At 43.6% G+C, this 19,365-nt stretch overlaps 1 protein-coding gene across 1 annotated transcript in view; it reads right to left on the bottom strand.

Moving 5' to 3' along the window:
* Positions 1-19,365, bottom strand: part of CNMD (chondromodulin) — a 132,879-nt gene that overhangs the window by 7,608 nt on the left and 105,906 nt on the right. The gene's annotated exons all lie outside the window — the stretch shown is intronic.

The raw sequence follows: 19,365 nt of genomic DNA, 5'->3' as shown, positions 1-19,365 counted from the left end.
CTTGGTTCTATTAAAGTTGCCCTTTAGGTTACCTTACCAGCCTGCATGAAGTAATTTTTAACACGTCACGATAAAGAGCAACAGTATAATTTAAAAATGCACCTTTTGTTATTTAAAAAGCAGTCCTTGAGACTGAGCTCGGTAAAGATGAATATATTACCCAGGATTCTTTACCTTTTTCGTACCTTGTTGATAATGATCAACATGACAGACCTGCGTACTTTGCAGCAGAGAGTCTTGAAATTTATATGGGGGGACCTAACGCCTAGAGTGAACAGATATACCTTGTTTACTCCAAAATTGAGGGGGGAGTTGGGGGCTCCAGATTTAGCCAAATATATCTATGTAGCCCAACTGACACAACTAATTTGCTTCCACTCCAAACTGACATATCCGATTTGGATGCAGTTGGAGTCCTCCCACCTCCCCAATACTCAAATTAGTAATCTCACGTGGCTGACAGCCAAAGATAGACCAAGTATATCCATTAGATTGTAAGCTCTTCTGAGCAGGGCCCTCTTAATCCTCTTGTATTTTATTGTATTGTAACTGTATTGTCTCCCTCTAACATTGTAAAGCGCTGCTTAAACTGCTGGCGCTATAGAAATCCTGAATAATAATAATAATTTCTCTATCGCTCATTGACAGACGTAGTCTTCTTGATTCTCAAGAGCTGGGTTATGTTGTCTCCGCAGGAGTAGGACTAGGCAGAAAGACAAAACGTTCTGGCTCCACCTTAGGGGCAGTCCCTGAGGGTATATCCTCCCTCTCTCTGCTACAGGGAATCAGTTTTTTTCTGTCTAGTCAGGAGTAAGGACCTAAGTTCCTTGCTGGGATCTTTTGGTCCTGGCAAGACTTTTTTCTTTAGAAAAAGACATTTTTTAGGTAGTTTTTCTCCAGTGTTTTTCCTGTGAGATCTTCAAGCAAAAATGCCGGACTGGGCGACACTTGTGGTCACCCCAGCCGGCCTACGAGCGCGCGCAGACCATTGCATTGCGCTTGGTCGGCCGCGACACATTCAAGTAAGTATGCGGGGCCGGGCGACGGGCTGGATGTTGAGATCCAGTGGTCACCCCGGCTTCTGCCTACGAGCGCGTGCAGACCAGAGCTCCGCGCTGGGTCGGCCGCGACGGAGTCCCAGTGGAGGGACTGACCTTGCGAGTTAAAAGTCTCGCTTGGACGCCAGGAACCAGAGAGTCGAGGCGTCCGGAGTGGTCCACAACCCCCCACCCCGGTGGAGAGGGTATTGTGAAGAGAGGGTGCCTGTCGGTTCGGTATGGTGAGTAAACGTTCCCTTTTTTTCTTTCCTCGTTATGAGGCAGTATGAATTATGGGCCCCTCCATATATGGTCAGTATATATCTGATACTTATAAGTCCCCCTTATAATACAGCATGTGTTTGTGGGAAGTGGACTTGGTTTGAGAGCTAACACTCTACCCAGCAGACTGTAACATTACAGCAGACATAGGAGGTATAATCCTACCTTATTTGTAGTGTATCTCCTGTAGATCCATATATCGCCTCTTAGCAGAGATGCAGGTGGATGTGCTGGGAAAACGATTTCGGCGGTCCGCCGCCATTTTGCCGTAGACCAAGTGCATGTATGTCCTCAGGTTACGCCGGCCGCCATGTTTTTGGAGTCTTATGTCTCTTCTATGGGGGCGGCCATGTTTCGTGAGCCCAGCTACCTCGTGGAGAGCTGGGAACGCCGGAAGGCGTACACAGGGGGCGGAGCCACGTCCTTCTACCCGGGAAAAAGCAACAGCTCCTTCCAGTCTGTAAAAGACAGACGCTGACTGCAGTTGGTTGGAAACTTCACTGCATCGGTTGGTGAGCCTTGGGGGTCCCTCTCTCTCTCTCTGTGGGATCGAGAAGCAGGTACTCTGAGGGGCGCTATTGCGCTAGGGGGAGACACACAAAAAAAAAAAAAAAAAAAAGAAAAAGTTTTTTTGTTTTTGCTGGCAAAGGTGTCCTGAATTAACATGGACCCTGCCACTCATGTATCTCCTCCGGATCCCCTCGTGGGGTCTGCAGGATCCTCCAGCACCCCACTGACAATTGAATCATTGTCAGCTATTATGGAAACTTTTGTGTCCCGGGTGGAAGTGGCTTGTCAGGGACAGGGCGCAAGAAAGCGACCCCCGCCTACCCCCATTTTATCTGAAACCTCGGATTCAGACTCTGAGCCTATTTCTGCAGTTGCAGGTACTTCATCTGGGATTGGTGTCTCGGGTCCTGTCTCTTCAGACAGCGAGGAGGATGTTTCGGCATCAGCCATAGCCCGAGAGGAAGCGTTGGTAAACGCACTCATTGTATCTGTTCAAGAAACCTTAAGATTACAGGGTATTCCATCGGAAATAGCTGAAACTGAAATCCCTTTTGGGACTAAAAAACGCATCAAAGTGGCGAAGGTTTTTCCATTGCCCAAATGTTTTGGCAATCCAATCGAAGAAGAATGGCGTCTGCCAAAGCGCACTTTTACTATTTCTAAACGCATTAACAGGCGTTATCCGTTTGAGGAAACCCTCATTAAGAAATGGACAGAACCACCTGTGGTGGATTCACCAATTGCTAGATTGAATAAAGCCACGGTTATTCCTCTAGAAGACGCTCCGTCTTTTAAAGATCCAGTGGATCGCAAGATAGAAGCTATGTCTCGCACCATGTTTTCCTTGATTGGATCAGCTTTCAGACCTAGAATAGCTATTGGTCTGGTTTCGCAGGCTGTAACTGAATGGACCAAGTGGTTACGCCGGGACTTAGAAGAGGTCCCTCAGGCGGTATCAGATTTGTTGGAACAAATGATACAGGGGTTACAGTTTGTATGTGATGCGGCGTTAGACGCCACTCCATTATTGGCGCGAGCATCAGTCTCAGCAGTGGTTCTCAGGCGTACACTGTGGCTAAAAGGTTGGTTAGCCGACCAAGGTTCCAAAAAAGCATTGGCTAATATCCCCTTTTTAGGAGAGCGTCTATTTGGAGCCAACTTAGATGAGATCATTAGGATCTCACGGGTGGAAAGAGCACCCTTTTACCGCAAAATTTTAAAGGTAAAGGAACTCGTCAAAGACGAGGGCCTTCTTTTTCTGCTCACAAGAGGTTTTTTCGTCCCGCGGGTGAAAAAATTAAGTCCTCCAAAGCTCCTGCAGGAGGCGTCAGGGGTCGTTGGTCGGGCAAGCAAAAGCCCGCCCCCTCCAGACCTGAAGATAAACCGTCCAAAGCCTGAAGGTGCGCCCCCACCCATAACTGGGGTGGGGGGACGTCTTCGCCGGTTCCCGGATCCATGGCTTTCCAGAATCCCAGACAGATGGGTTTGCGAAGTCATAAGGTCAGGGTACAAGATCGAGTTTCGATCTCTCCCACCGGCGCGATTCTTCCCTTCCAATGTCCGACTATCCCCGGATCGTTTAGAAGATCTGCGGAGAGCAGTCACGGATTTACTACAACAAGGAGTGGTAGTCCACGTTCCTTGGACAGAACGGTTTCAAGGGTTTTATTCAAACCTATTTACAATACCCAGGAAAGAGGGCAAAGTGCGTCCAATTCTGGACTTAAGGGCACTCTATTCTTTTGTCAACATAAGAAGATTCAGAATGGAGTCCATTCGCACAGTAGCAGCCTTTCTGCATCCAGGGGATGTCCTAGCGTCCATAGACATCAAGGACGCATATCTTCACATTCCCATTTTCGCAGGACATCAGCGGTTTCTACGCTTTTCCGTAGAAGAGAACCACTATCAGTTTGTGGCGTTACCTTTCGGTCTCGCCACGGCTCCGCGGGTCTTCACGAAGGTGTTGGCCCCAATGTTGGCACTTCTGCGCCAAAGAGGCATATCGATCCTTGGTTACCTAGACGATCTTCTGCTTCATGCAGAGTCTCCTCAGACCTTGCTACAAAACATAGAAATTACTATGATTTCTTTACAGGAATTCGGGTGGCTGGTGAACCAGCAAAAGTCATTTCTGGTTCCCACCCAGAGGCTCGAATATCTGGGTCTAATTCTAGACACAGTCAGGACAAGAGTTTTTTCTTCCGGTAGGGAAACTCCGAAAGATTCAATCAGCAGTCCAGTTGTTACTGTCCAACAGCTGGTCTTCCCTTCGGACTTGCATGAGGGTTCTGGGGTTGATGGTGGCTTCGTTCGAAGCAGTCCCATTTGCCCAGTCCCATACCCGAATTCTTCAGCAAGAGATTCTTCTCAGATGGAATCGGAATCCGGAATCCCTGGACAATCAGATCCGATTGAGCAAACAGACCAGAGAGTCTCTGGTCTGGTGGCTTCGGTCTCCGATGCTCAGCCAGGGAAAGTCATTTCTGCCAATATATTGGACGATAGTGACCACGGATGCCAGTCTATCCGGATGGGGAGGAATTCTCGGTCAGTTATCTGTCCAGGGACTTTGGTCCCCGGAAGAATCCAGGTTACCGATAAATGTATTGGAACTGAGAGCGATCAGACTTTGTCTGATTCACTGGACAGAGCAGCTCCAGGGCAGCCCGGTTCGGATCCAGTCGGACAATGCCACGGCCGTGGCTTATGTCAATCACCAGGGGGGCACCAAGAGTGTCCGAGCGGCCAAAGAAGTGGCTTGCATTCTTCGCTGGGCGGAATGATTTGTTCCAGCAATCTCTGCGGTGTTCATTCCGGGGGTGGAGAATTGGCAGGCAGATTATCTCAGCCGTCAGACTCTGGATCAGGGGGAATGGTCCCTCCATCCAGACGTTTTCCACCAGTTGTGCCTACGGTGGGGCACCCCGGATGTGGATCTGTTGGCATCACGATTCAACAGGAAAGTTCAGAGATTCGTGGCTCGCTCCCGCGATCCTCTAGCAGAAACCGCAGACGCACTGATCGCCCCGTGGGGGCAATACCAGCTAATGTATGCCTTCCCTCCTCTCACGTTACTGCCAAGACTTCTTCGCAGGATAGAGGAGGAAGGAATTCCAGTAATTCTGGTAGCTCCGGACTGGCCTCGTCGAGCTTGGTACGCCGACGTGGTCAGACTGGTGGCGGACGTCCCGTGGAGACTTCCTCTCAGGGAGGACCTACTGTCTCAGGGACCGATCTTCCATTCTGCTTTACGATCGCTGGCTTTAACGGCCTGGCTATTGAGACCCAGGTGCTGAAGGACAAAGGTTTGTCAGCTTCAGTTATTCCTACTCTAGTTGAAGCAAGGAAAGCGACTTCCAGAAAGATTTATCATCGCACATGGAAGTCCTACATTGCATGGTGTGAACCTTTGGGGTTCTGTCCTCGGTCTTATTCGATTAGTCGAATATTAGCTTTTCTGCAACAAGGGGTTGAGCAGAAACTGGCCTTGAGTACTATCAAGGGTCAGGTCTCAGCATTAGCTATCTTCTTTCAGAAGCCTTTGGCTACTCATTCCTTGGTGCGGAATTTCATCCAGGGGGTGCGACATCTGGCTCCGCCAGTGCACGCGCCATTACCCCCCTGGGATCTTAATTTAGTGTTGTCGGTTCTTCAGAAACCTCCCTTTGAAGATATTAGGGAGATTCCTCTACCTACGTTGTCCCAGAAGGTGGCCTTCTTGGTGGCTATTACTTCTGCACGCAGGGTGTCAGAACTGGCCGCATTATCTTGTCGTTCACCATATCTGGTGGTTCATAGAGATAAGGTGGTTCTTCGTCCGAATCCATCCTTCCTACCAAAAGTGGTTTCAGAATTTCATCTGAATGAAGAAATTGTGTTACCTTCCCTGTGTCCTAAGCCCAGTCATCCTCGGGAGTTTGCTTTACACTCCTTGGATGTGGTCCGGGCGATCAGGGTATACTTGAAAACGACAGACTCGTTTCGCAAGACGGATTCACTTTTTGTGATCCCGGATGGACCCAAAAAGGGGTTGCCTGCATCTGCCGCGACCATTTCCAGATGGATCAGACAGACGGTAGTACAGGCTTATTCTATTAAGGGTCGGGAGCCCCCGTTCCCTGTTAAGGCGCACTCCACTCGGGCGCTTAGTGCGTCATGGGCCTTTCGCCATCAGGCGTCAGTGGTCCAGGTGTGCAAGGCGGCTACCTGGTCGTCGGTGCATACCTTTACAAAACATTATAAAGTTGATGTAATGGCATCGTCTGATGCCTCGTTTGGCCGCAAGGTTTTGCAGGCCGCAATTTGAGGAGACCAGTGGTCTACCTCGAGGGTTTTTTCCGTTGGAAATTTTTCTTTTAGTCTCATTCTTTGTTTATAATGAGCCTTTAAAACTTCTAGTTTGGCACCGGTTGGGCCTTCTAGATTGGATTTGATTTTGTCAATCCCACCCCTCATTTGTGGCACTGCTTCTGGATGTCCCAGCTCTTGAGAATCAAGAAGACTACGTCTGTCAATGAGCGATAGAGAAAAATGGATTTTTGTAAGATCTTACCGTAAAATCCTTTTCTCTTAAGCTCATTGACAGACGTAGTACCCGCCCCTCTATCATTGAGTTGGGTTGGGTTAAATTCTCTGTTACTGCTTTAGAACAGAACTGATTCCCTGTAGCAGAGAGAGGGAGGATATACCCTCAGGGACTGCCCCTAAGGTGGAGCCAGAACGTTTTGTCTTTCTGCCTAGTCCTACTCCTGCGGAGACAACATAACCCAGCTCTTGAGAATCAAGAAGACTACGTCTGTCAATGAGCTTAAGAGAAAAGGATTTTACGGTAAGATCTTACAAAAATCCATTTATTGTGCCCAACATTATCTTTATCGATGGGGTTGTGGGACAGATTATAAAAACACACAAATTCAAATCCCCTCATGCCCCTATGGCTCCTCTCTTGGGTAACCCGATGTTCACTCTGGGCCTCGGTCCCTCCACATTTGAATGGCGGACAAACAAAGGGTTTCTCTGTCTTTCAGATTTATGCGACCACAGAGGAATGATCTCTAGAATCACATTACAGGAAAAACACTCGCTCCCCTCAGGGGAAATCTTCAGATATTCCCAGATCATGCCTTTTTGAACACCCTTAAACGTACAAGTGATATCACTTTCTTGACTCCTATGGAATACCTATGCGGCTCAGTGGACAAACACACTGGCCATATATCTATCATTTATAACATACTATGTGAGGAGACAACTAAACTACCATGTATGTTACGATGGGAGGAGGATCTGGGAGAGGAGTTGGAAATAGGAGAGTGAGGGAAATTATCCCAACTCAACTCCAGATCAAATATCAACACCTCTCTTATAGAGGCAAACTATAAGGTGTTCTTGAGATGGTATCTGGTCCCGGTTAGATTGGCGTTCGCTGTCCAGGGAGCCTCCTCCAGGTGCTTCTGAGGATTTGGGCAGCCAGGAACAGTCCTACATACCTGGTGGGCATGAAAAAAAGTTAGGCGGTTCTGGATCCGCACATATTTCATTTACTCCCTCACCCAGATCAACCTAGTGAAGTCTCCACAGCAGGCTTTGTTGAGGAAGCCAGTCGAGGGGATCCCAGGACATGCAAAACGCCTAATCGCCTTCATCTTTACAGCAGCCAAGATATCCATAGCTCGTTCCTGGCAATCACCAGTGATCCCGTTCAGTTTGCTAAAAGGAAAGCTGACCTGGATCATGATTAATATAAGAATGGTGGCCATCTTTAAGGATAAGCTAACCCGCTTTGAGAAAATATGGGGGCCATGGATGAAATACCTGTCAGGACCCTCATGATCTGGGGGGGAGAGATTCTGGCTCCTTATGTAGAAAAGCCCCTGACTAACACTTAGACACCGATACCTCCCTTTGTCTCTACTTCACTTCCACCCTCTTTTACCCCCCTCCCTCTTCTCCTCTAATCCTTATTTGCTATTGTTGACTATCCTTTGTCCTAATTAAGTACATCATTATATAGAGCCTTCTGTTGGAGGTTACAAAAAAGCCGCTCAAAAATATGATCGTTGGAAACTTTAATGAAAATTGTTGCGATAGAGAATTGAGACCGGACGCGCTGCCCTCCGCCCTAAGACACAGTATGTTCCCAGAAGGTGTCTGGAGGTGGTGGGCGACATGTTCATATTAGGTTTGCACTGTTAATGATTGCCATGTACAAGTTCACCAATGAAAAGCATGAAAGTTTAATGCACTTCTACAATATACACTATGATAGATGTTCAAAAGACTAACAAAGTATTGATGCCTATATACATTTTTCTGTACACTTGTCTACTATAATGAAAAAAAATCCATAAAAACATTGAAACTAAAAAGCAGTCCTTGAGCTCCAATCAGATGACGTTGCCTAGGCTGATGTAATGCCATTGGTCTGTTGCAGGCAGGCAGGGTGGAAGGAAAGAAAATTGCTTGATTCCCCCATCAACACAGTAAGTGTTGATGGGGGAATCACTCCCGCAGTGTAATTGTTCTCTCCCAGCGGAGAGCATGCGCTGCCAGTAGAATACAACGATCGGTGTTGCCGGCCAACAGTCAGCGGCACTTCTGTCTCTTCTGACCCAGTGATTGGACTGCAACAGCAAGACACAAGGTGCACATACATCTGGATTTACATGGCTGTGTCATCTCTGAGCCAGCATCTTGCTCTGTGGTGGTCAACCTGAAGATTATAGATGGCTGCAAAAAAATGGCGCATTTTTGTGCACTTTTTTTTTTGCATTGTATCAAGTTAGACAGCACAAACATGCACCTCAACGCCCCAAAATGTTTCCATATTTTGCAGCCGTACACATGCAGCCTGCACACTGGGCGCCAATAATCTAGATGTTGACCCTGGATGATGTCTGGTCGAAGCTGTATACCTCCTTCTGGGTAGAAAAGCCAATAAAGGCATTTTTGAGAGGAGTACTGTGATGTCTGTGAGAGTTAACATACTGTATATTTGTGTCACACTTTCACATTCCATAGTATGCACTTAACATGATTTAATATGTCTGCTAGGCACACTTTAAGAGTGAAGTCACCCTTGCGTTGCACCGTGTATTAAGGTGCATGGTGTTAGGGCATTCTCTTTATTCTAAATGGGCTGCTAACCCATTACAACAGACAAGAAACTGTCCATGCCTAATTGTAACTCAGTTGGGCAAAAAAGTATTTAGTCAGCCACCAATTGTGCAAGTTCTCTCACTTAAAAAGATGAGAGAGGCCTGTAATTTCATCATAGGTATACTTTAACTTTTGAGAGGAGATTGGTGCCTCAGGCCAAAGGTTTTGGGACTTTATGGGCTAATACATTGTTTGTAAGTTTTATATAATTACTTGAAAAGTTTGATAACTGGCATGATACTATAAGTGTAGCTGGGGTGCCCAAAGCTGTTTATTGGGGTCCCTAGATCTTAGTTCAGGGGTCCAATGTATGGTTTATCCCCTTGATCAGATATTTCATCAAAGGGGAAGTAGCAGGGAGTGGCATAGGTGCTATTATGGGGTCTGATATACTGTTTTGCTCATATAGGTGTATATCTCAGTCGGTTTTGCCTCAGGAGAAGCACTCCAAGAAGGGGCGATAACTCACATTTTCATTTAAGCCTGGAGGTTGGGCTGCGTTAAGTTTTTTGATCCATCGCATCTCCATGTGAAGGAGGGATTTATTCCAGTCCCCCCTCTCGGGGGGACATCCATTCTATCCAGTATTGAAAATTTCACTTTGGGCATCCGATTTTTATTGTAATTGGTAACATGACGGCCTAGTGGAAGATAGAAGTTACCTATGGACATGCTGTGGAGATGTGGGTTTACTCTAAGGCCAAACTCCTGGTGTGTCTTACCGACATAGAAAGCGCCACACCCGCATTCCATTAGGTAGATCACACCTTTATAACACAGCATGGATAGTAAGTACCTTCAAGGCATAAAATTAATGTAAAAATTCATACCATCCAAAACACTTACTAGTATCATACATTATATATCCAAGCAGCAGTGTCCACCTGATTCTTATGTGGAATATAAGGACTAGAAGCAAGGCTCAGGAACAGAAACCCTCATTAACAAGTATGTATCCTATTATGTGACCAATATGAAAAAACTTTTCAATTGGTTAAACATAATATATACTTAATCCTATCACCTGCTATATCCACAGACATGGTGGACATAACCTCCTTGATAAAGGCTTCACGCCAAAATGCGTAGGAAAACCAGGATACTCTCCCTATAGATCCGACGCTATACAAGAAGCGTGGACAGATAGAGAGATATACCACTGTCACCATATCACCATGTCACCAATTCTTTACTTTTATTCACTACCACTCATGGGTCTATAACCCATAAACCCAATGTATATACTCTTCTTTTTCTATATATATTTATCATGTTTGTATGTTATCAAACTTTTCAATAAATTATATAAAACTTACAAACAATGTATTAGCCCATAAAGTCCCAAAACCTTTGGCCTGAGGCACCAATCTCCTCTCAAAATACTCTCTCGGGACGATGGCTAAACCGAACCAAAAGTTTTTTGAGAATCGCACACCTACAACAAGGTATACTTTAAATATGAGAGACAAAATGAGAAAAAAAAAAAAACAGAAAATCACATTGTCTGATTTTTAAAGAATTTATTTGCAAATTATGGTGGAAAAATAAGTATTTGGTCAATAACAAAAGTTCATATCAATACTTTGTTATATACCCTTTGTTGGCAATGACAGAGGCCAACCGTTTTCTGTAAGTCTTCACAAGGTTTTCACACACTGTTGCTGGTATTTTGGCCCATTCCTCCATGCAGATTTCCTCTAGAGTAGTGATGTTTTGGGGGTGTCGCTGGGCAACACAGACTTTCAACTCCCTCCAAAGGTTTTCTATGGGGTTGAGATCTGGAGACTGGCTAGGCCTCTCCAGGACCTTGAAATGCTTCTTACGAAGCCACTTCTTCCCTGCCCGGGCGGTGTGTTTGGGATCATTGTCATGCTAAAAGACCCAGCCACGTTTCATCGTCAATGCCCTTGCTGATGTAAGGAGGTTTTCAGTCAAAATCTCACGAGACATGGCCCCATTCATTCTTTCCTTTGCACAGATCAGTCGTCCTGGTCCCTTTGCAGAAAAACAGCCCCAAAGCATGATGTTTCCACCCCCATGCTTCACAGTAGGTATGGTGTTCTTTGGATGCAACTCAGCATTCTTTCTCCTCCAAACACGACGAGTTGAGTTTTTACCAAAAAGTTCTACTTTGGTTTCATCTGACCATATGACATTCTCCCAATCCTCTTCTGGATCATCCAAATGCTCTCTAGCAAACTTCAGATGGGCCCGGACATGTACTGGCTTAAGCAGGGGGACATGTCTGGCACTGCAGGATTTGAGTCCCTGGCGGCGTAGTGCGTTACTGATGGTAGCCTTTGTTACTTTGGTCCCAGCTCTCTGGAGGTCATTCACTAGGTTCCCCCGTGTGGTTCTGGGATTTTTGCTCACCGTTCTTGTGATTATTTTGACCCCACGGGGTGAGATCTTGCGTGGAGCCCCAGATCGAGGGAGACTATGAGTGGTCTTGTATGGCTTCCATTTTCTAATTATTGCTCCCACAGTTGATTTCTTCACACCAAGCTGCTTGCCTATTGCAGATTCTTCCCAGTCTTCCCAGCCTGGTGCAGGTCTACAATTTTGTTTCTGGCGTCCTTCGACAGCTCTTTGGTCTTGGCCATAGTGGAGTTTGCAGTGTGACTGTTTGAGGTTGTGGATAGTTGTCTTTTATACTGATAACAAGTTCAAACAGGTGTCATTAATACAGGTAACGAGTGGGGGACAGAGGAGCCTCTTAAAGAAGAAGTTACAGGTCTGTGAGAGCCAGAAATCTTGCTTGTTTGTAGGTGACCAAATACTTATTTTACCAAGGAATTTACCAATTAATTCATTATAGATCCTACAATGTGATTTCCTGGATTCTTCCCCCCATTCTGTCTCTCATAGTTAAAGTATACCTATGATGAAAATGACAGGCCTCTCTCTCATCTTTTTAAGTGGGAGAACTTGCACAATTGGTGGCTGACTAAATACTTTTTTGCCCAACTGTATATAGAATATCCAATGGCTGCCACTGCACACAAATTAGGGATAAGAAATGGGCCTGGGTGCACAGCAGAGACTGCCGTGAATATAAACCAAAAAAGAGAGCCGCATTCACAGGTCTTAAAAGGTGAACGGACAATGACTGTTTAATCGACGAGCGAAGAAGATGTTGAGTAAACCGTCAATGTCCGTTCACCTTTCAAGACCCGTGAGTGACACTCTCTTTTTTGGTATATATATATATTAGTAGAGGCCCTATAGAATAAAATGATTTTTTATGTCACACGACATTTGCGTAGCAGTTTTTGGAAAAAAAAAAAACACAATATTTACCCCAATTTTTCTTAATAATGTGAAAGATGATGTTACGGCGAGTAAATAACTAACATGTCACGGTTTAAAATTGCATCTGCCAGTGGAATAGTAGCAAACAAAGGTGCTTAAAATTCTCTGACGTTTGTAACAATACCTCTCATGTGTGGTACAATCACCGTTTACATATGCGTGTGTGAATAATGTATGCGTTCGCATTTGCACATAAACACAGGTGGACCGGGATGCTTTACATTTTTTTTATTAATATTTATTTTATACGAAAAAACATTTTTGCACTTTTTTTATATTTGGATTCACCTTATTGCTATCAAAAGGGATGAACAACATTCCTTGTGACAGCGTGGGCCATAACAGGTCCTCTTTATGGAGAGATCTGGGATATTAGACGCCCCCTAATCTCTCCTCTTGCCTTCAATTCAGCCGATCAGACACAGATCAGTCTGATCAGCTGCTTTTCTGACCGCTAACAACCAGGTAAACAAAGAGGCGGAACCAGAAGTGACGACATAGTTGTTGCTCCTGGTTTTCAGAGTCACAGAGAGAGAGGAAAAAGATCAGTTCCCCTCCCTCTGTTCTGTGCAGCAGAGCCTGGGAAAGGTTGTGGGGGGGGGGGGGACCCCCTTCTGCCACCCACAGAAGTGATCGAGTGGCCACTCAAATCACTTCTGCTACAGTCGGAATCACCAGCTGAAATATGTAATATCAGGATGATGCCTGTAGGTGTAGGCATCATCCTGGTATACCCAATGCAAACCGAGGACATCAATGGATGTCCTACGGGTGGCAAGTCATAAAGTGCCCTTAATTTGCTGTTTGGAAATGTTATACACAAATCTTATTGGGTGTGCTAACTGTCAATTTTAACAAGCTGCTAGCTGGCTTCAGCAGACTTTTATCAAGCCACAAGTAGTGCTAAAGTATGCTAGCAGCTTGTTTAAAGTGGCAGTCAGCACTCCCATTAGGATCTGTGTTTAACATGTACAAACTGGAGCTGAATGGCACTTTAAAAGTTTGTAAAATCATTATACAAGCTTAAGCACTTGTAAAAATGGCCTAAGAAGAGTATGTTTGTTGTTGAAAAGACAGTGTGGTGTCAGGCAGGGTCACAAAGGGTAGATTGCTAGAGGTAGTATTTGTATACTAAGTATTTGAGCTGCTGGATTTCACTTGGGATGAATTTGGAAGTTGTCCTTTAAATGTTTTTTTAAACTGCAGGCAGCGTAAGCACTTCATTTTTTCATTTTTAACTTGGTACCAGTCTCTTGCAATCCCTGTAAATATATAAATGTGTAGTCCAAAAATAGTCCCATACACCTTATAATCACTGCATAATATCTGGGAAATGTCCTTAAATCCGTGTTATTTATTCACTTAAAAACACACCACCGCAGTGCCTATCACCACCCCTTGTGGGTATCTTCTGACCTGGTACTGTGGACTTAATTGAAATAAATTGGGTCACATGTGCTTTTTGTATACAATAGCTCAGATGTATCTCACTGGGGTCCACAATACCTGGTAAGAAGATACCCACAAGGGGTGGTGAAGGGCATAACAGTGATGTGTTTTTATGTGAAGAAATAACACAGATTTAAAGTGCGTGTAAAGGCAGAAGGTTTTCTTTATCTTAATGCATCCTATGCATTAAGATCAAAAAACCTGTGAGCCCCCCCCCCCCCCAATACCTGAGCGCATCTCTATCCAGCGCCATTGGCTCCCGCTTCTGTCAATCAAAGTCAGTGAGCCAATTAGGAGAAAGAGGGGCGGGGCCTAGCTGCGGTTCTGTCCCCATAGCAAGCTGCTTGCTGTGGGAGTACTCATCAGGAGGGAGGGGCCAGGAGCACCGAAGATGGACCTGAGAAGAGGAGGATCGGAGTTGCTCTGTGCAAAACCAACTGCACAAAGCAGGTGAGTATAACATGTTTGTTATTTTTAAGCAAATAACGATTATGCAGTGATTGCACAAGATTGTATGCTGTATGGGACATTTTTTGGACTACAGATTTATACATTTTGGAAACTTTTGCACAAATTTTGAGACGCATGATTTAATACACATTGATATATGAATTTATGGATTCTTTTTCTTTGATTGATTTTTATACAATTTATTGCACATGTCTTATGAGTAGCTGAGCTGAAAGCGCTTCAATATTATTTGTCTTAGGCTGGCCATACACTATACAATTTTCTTGTTCAACTTTCCTTTAGATTTACCAAAACCATGTAATATAGGGTCAAACCTAAACACTTTCAATTTGTATGCAGTAAGGCAGGCCCTTGCACTAAATAGTTTAAGGTAAATCTAAAGGAAATTGAATAAGAAAATTGTATAGTGTATGGCCAGCCTTAGTTTCTATATACAGTGTAGTGATAACACAGTGGGGTGGTAGCTGCTTTCTGTTGAGGAAAAATATATTGTGTCATTTTTTGTTTCATTTTTTATAGTAGCACCGGGTTATTATTATTTAGCATGAGATAAGGAACCATTTGCTGTATCAATGACAAATGTGCATGCAAAAAATCTCTGCAATAATAAAAAAAAATGTCTTCCTCTCCTTAAACCCCTAACCCCCTCCTGTTACAAATGTAGCCTTTCTAAAGACATATATAACATCGTTTGGAAAGAGCTGGGCTACACTGGAGATTTTCTTTTTGTGGAGTCAAAAATCTATTGTCCATAGCGACCACAACAATCCCACCAATGGAAATATATGGTGTGTATATGGTAATAAAGAAAGCCAGTATAGCTTAGTTGCTAGACTTTTATATAACTTCTAGTTCTTTTATATTTCACAATCCATTGCGAACAATTTCACAACCAATCTTGGCTGATTTTCAGTCAATCAAAACTCACCTGTCCAGCCCTGACCCAAACACTGCACCAAAAAAGACAAATGCTTCTATTTTGCTGTCAGTGTCATACCGCCTTTTTCTTTTTTTTTTTTTTGTAAAATAAACTTTACTTTAAGAAGTCTGTTGTACCATAAAGTGCAGTGTCAGTGTTCTCCCCTGGCTTGCACTTGTGGCTAGATTTTAAGGAATGATTGGAAGAACAATACTTTATTGAAAGGCCTGACAAGAACTCCTGCAGGGAACGAATACTGATGAAATCTTGAAATGTGAGCTTGCTTTAAATACTCAAATGACATTGATTTGAAAACCAAGCCAGCGCAATATTGATTTTCCACAAGGCATATCTAGTTTACATTTCTCCAGATTGTACTGTAAAGTGTGTTCCTTTTTTTTTTTTTTTTATACTTTCTAGCAAAAGGAAAAAAAGCCAACTTTAAACTCTCTTTAACGTACATTAGATTACTACAGCATTTCTTGAGCAAAAGAAAAGGAAAAAGTAGTGTGTACGCATCAAAGAATTCACAATTTAAATTACTGTTTTTCAGAACATTGTACACCTTGAAAAGCAGAAAATGCATAGCAATCTTTAGAAAAGAACTGTTATGGAAATTGCTTACTACGTGGGCTTCATGTAAACTGCTGTTTGTAGAACAGAAGTTTATGGTGGTACTATCAGTAGTACAAGGACTTAAGAATAAGTAGTCTATCATCTAAATGTTTAACTCTTTTTATTGCCAAGGCTCCAAGTTTGTATTAAAGAACACAGCTGTTTTTTCTGCTGCGTGAATTTGGATAAAAAGTCTTTCGTTTGCCACTATAGCTGGTGACTGTAAAATAATATTGTACTGTGTGAAGAATAAATGACAAAACTCTAATATTGTGATTATTAAATATCACCTGCTTTGTGTAAACTAAAATTTCATTGGTCTTCTTCTGTGGCTTTGAATATTTGCAGTTGGTTTGCTTTGTTGGGGGCTTACTGAAGGTGCCATGATTAAATATATGTAGAATATGCCTTTTTATTATTACTTGGCTTTCCATTTGTAAAATATTTGGTAGATGCTAGACTTTGAAACCAACTGACAATTTCTTGGATCTTTAGAGAAGTCTATTGGTGAGAGCTCTGAGCTTAAAGCGGATTTCCACCCACACATAACACTTTGGGTCATCTAGTTAATCCATGCATCTTAAAACTGTATTGGCTAACTTTTTTATTTTTGGGTTTGTTTTACCTTCTTTTCTATTGTTTTTGTTCACTTCCTATGTAACCTGCCACAGCGAGGTCCGTCATTTCCCCGATTGCTTTGGGCCCTCCTCCTTCCCCCCCCCTGCCTTCTGGGACTTGTGTGTGTCCCAGAAGACGATGGGACCACTCAGCAAGCGTAGCACAACTCGCGCATGCGCAGTAGGAAACCGGCTGTGAAGCATGAAGGCTTCACTGCTGTCTTCCCTTAGTTGCAATGCCAGTGCCTGCACCTAAAGCGGATGGACGAATCAGCTTTGGGTGCTGACATCGTTGGAACCCTGGACAGGTAAGTGTCTTTATGTTAAGAGCTAGTACAGTATTTGTAGCTGCTGACTTTTAATTTTTGTTGTACAGGCTGGAACTCAACTTTAAGTCCTTAGGTCTATGCTGTGTCATTATCACTTTCCTTGTTGGATTTTTAATTTATGTTATACTATGTAGGACACAACATGTTTTTAGACACGTCAAGGTGGAAGGAAAGCCCAAAACTCAATAGAAGGACAGGGACAATGTCAGAAAGAAGGAGATCTCACTGTTGGTATGTTCAAAACGTATAAAAAGCCAAGGGCTGACTCAGTCCACCAGGCTCCATCTATTGCTAAGATGTCACTTTGAGTATTCTCTTTTTAAATAAGAATCAACATTATAACCTAATTTACAGTTTGTAACGGAAGTGCCGACACACATTGTGTACGTGTGGTCTTCCGTCAGTATACAGGTTCCTTGCAGTCATTAAAATAGATATCAAATCCTAGCCGCCCCCATACAAAGCTAGCCAACAACTTAGCTTGTACAAGTTTTGGAACCTTCTCCTTTATTGAATAGTTTCACACTTAAGTTATACACACATGAGCACATACCCCCCCTGATCAAATTACTACACATAGGTCAGGGGTTGCCTGGTCACATTATCCTATGCAGATGAAATGTATACAGAAACAGAATTAACCTGAACTAATTATCTGGCCATCTGGACAGAACAATTTGAGGTCATTAACATTTAACAATGGGACAGGCAGACTTAACACAATCCACACCCCAGCTCAAAAGATAGACAATAGGACAAGACTGCCAATGACAGTCTGTCCGTCTACTACATTGAAACACATGGAATACACATCTAGGTGTCACAGACTCCATGGCACCAGGCCACAGGTCTCACAGTGCAAAGTGGGATCAAATCTCCATATTTCTTGAGAGACACCGTTGACAAATATCACTCTCCCATCATAAGCCATCCAAACCATTCTCTCAGTGTCCCCCAAGTATATGTCCCTCACTCCCAGTGACGGTGAACACCATCACACAGTACTCAAACCCACTCTGTATCAAGGGGCACTATTGGGATCATCTAGTTGTGTACACTAGGTGTTTACTATCAGTAGGTCACACTTGTTTGTTTATCTCGTTCAAAATCTTGTCTCAGGTGTACCTTCTCCAAGGCAACATAAATTTTATCAAAGCTTACAAAGTTTTGCTGTACAGAAGTCTTATGTTGCAAACAATCCTCTGTTACTAGTTGTAAATGTAGGCTGATGTCTACCCATGTGAGTGTCTGGTCTTAAGAGGGGATCTTTGCAAAGAGGTTTCAGCTAAGCTACATGATTGTCCCAGGATGTGGCCCTTGGATTTACCCACTTGAAAACCAACAAACTGTTTGGGAAAAGGGAATTCCAAAAACATGCAGATGTCAGGACAAGGGCAAGATAGGTGCAGTTGTCTGGGTAATTGCTTAAAGTAAGTGGCAGGCATACAGGTAAAAGAAACCAAAGTGCAAGCTGAAGTTGTTACCAGGGTAGCAAGCAGAGATACATGGTTCTGGGTATACATGTTTGGACCCCATACAAAGAAAATAAGGGGGCTGTTTCAGGCTCTAGTAGGTCCTTATATGCTGACAACTGCTGGGAGAGCAGGGAAGGAATTAGTCTCAGCTCTATAGACATCAGTGAGAAAGGAAAACCCAGAGGTTTCCCATGCTAAGCCCCATGGGCGGGCCAAAACATGTTGGGAGTGTGGCCTGGACGGAGTCTAGGATGAGGGCGCTTCCACTCTTTACATGAGGGTTTTGTGTAATGTGCGGCTTCAGTGATTTATTTTCCTTCCTCATATACGGTACATGTTTGGATACACAGGGGTTAATTTACTAAAACTGGAGCATGCAAAATCTGGTGCAGCTGTGCATGGTATCCAATCAGCTTTTAACTTCAGCTTATTCAATTAAGCTTTTTAAAAAAACTGGAATTTTATTGGTTTCTATGCACAACTGCACCAGATTTTGCACTCTTCAGTTTTAGTAAATCAACCCCACAGAGGCCATAAAGTGAGCAACAGGCTTCATTACTCAGATACTTACACAACGCCCTAAGCAGAATTTGAAGATGGCCCGCCAGTGAAGGCACCAGCATGGGGAAATGGCTGAATGAACAGATCCTCTCAAATAAATTTCCTGTTCTTTGCACAACGCAGATAAAGCATCGCAGTACTGCTTATCTGTATCTGTCCCTTGTTTATTGGGTATGAGCATGATTTCAGTTAACTTGATTTTGCTGTAAAATTACTGACTTTGCCTAAATTATTCAAAACATAGTTTAAATTTCTCTATGCAGACTGCTAAGCCAAATTGTGTAAAATCAACACTGAATTGATAAAATAATAGAATCATGCAGGATCTAAGTGAAAATTTGTCTATGGAGGAAGAAAGCCTGTACTGATAGAAGTTTGAACCAGGACATTGGCTTGGCATCATGGCAAGCAGCGATATCCTGAATTAATTTAAAACAGCAGGTTATTTCAGTAGACAATGTATACATGTCCCTGTTTCATGATAAGCACATTTACTAGAAATGCTATGTTTGCTGTTTATGTTTGCCTTAGCTTCTTACATTTACTTTTGCTGTTTGCATGGTATGCAAATTAGAGGAAAATGTTACATTTACCATGCATTCAAGCAGTTTAAAGTAAAGCTCATTG

The sequence above is a fragment of the Pelophylax lessonae genome (genome assembly GCF_965119305.1).
Source record: "Pelophylax lessonae genome assembly, chromosome: 2".
NCBI classification, from domain to species: Eukaryota; Metazoa; Chordata; class Amphibia; order Anura; family Ranidae; genus Pelophylax; species Pelophylax lessonae.
This window is presented reverse-complemented; position numbering and strand designations above follow the sequence as displayed.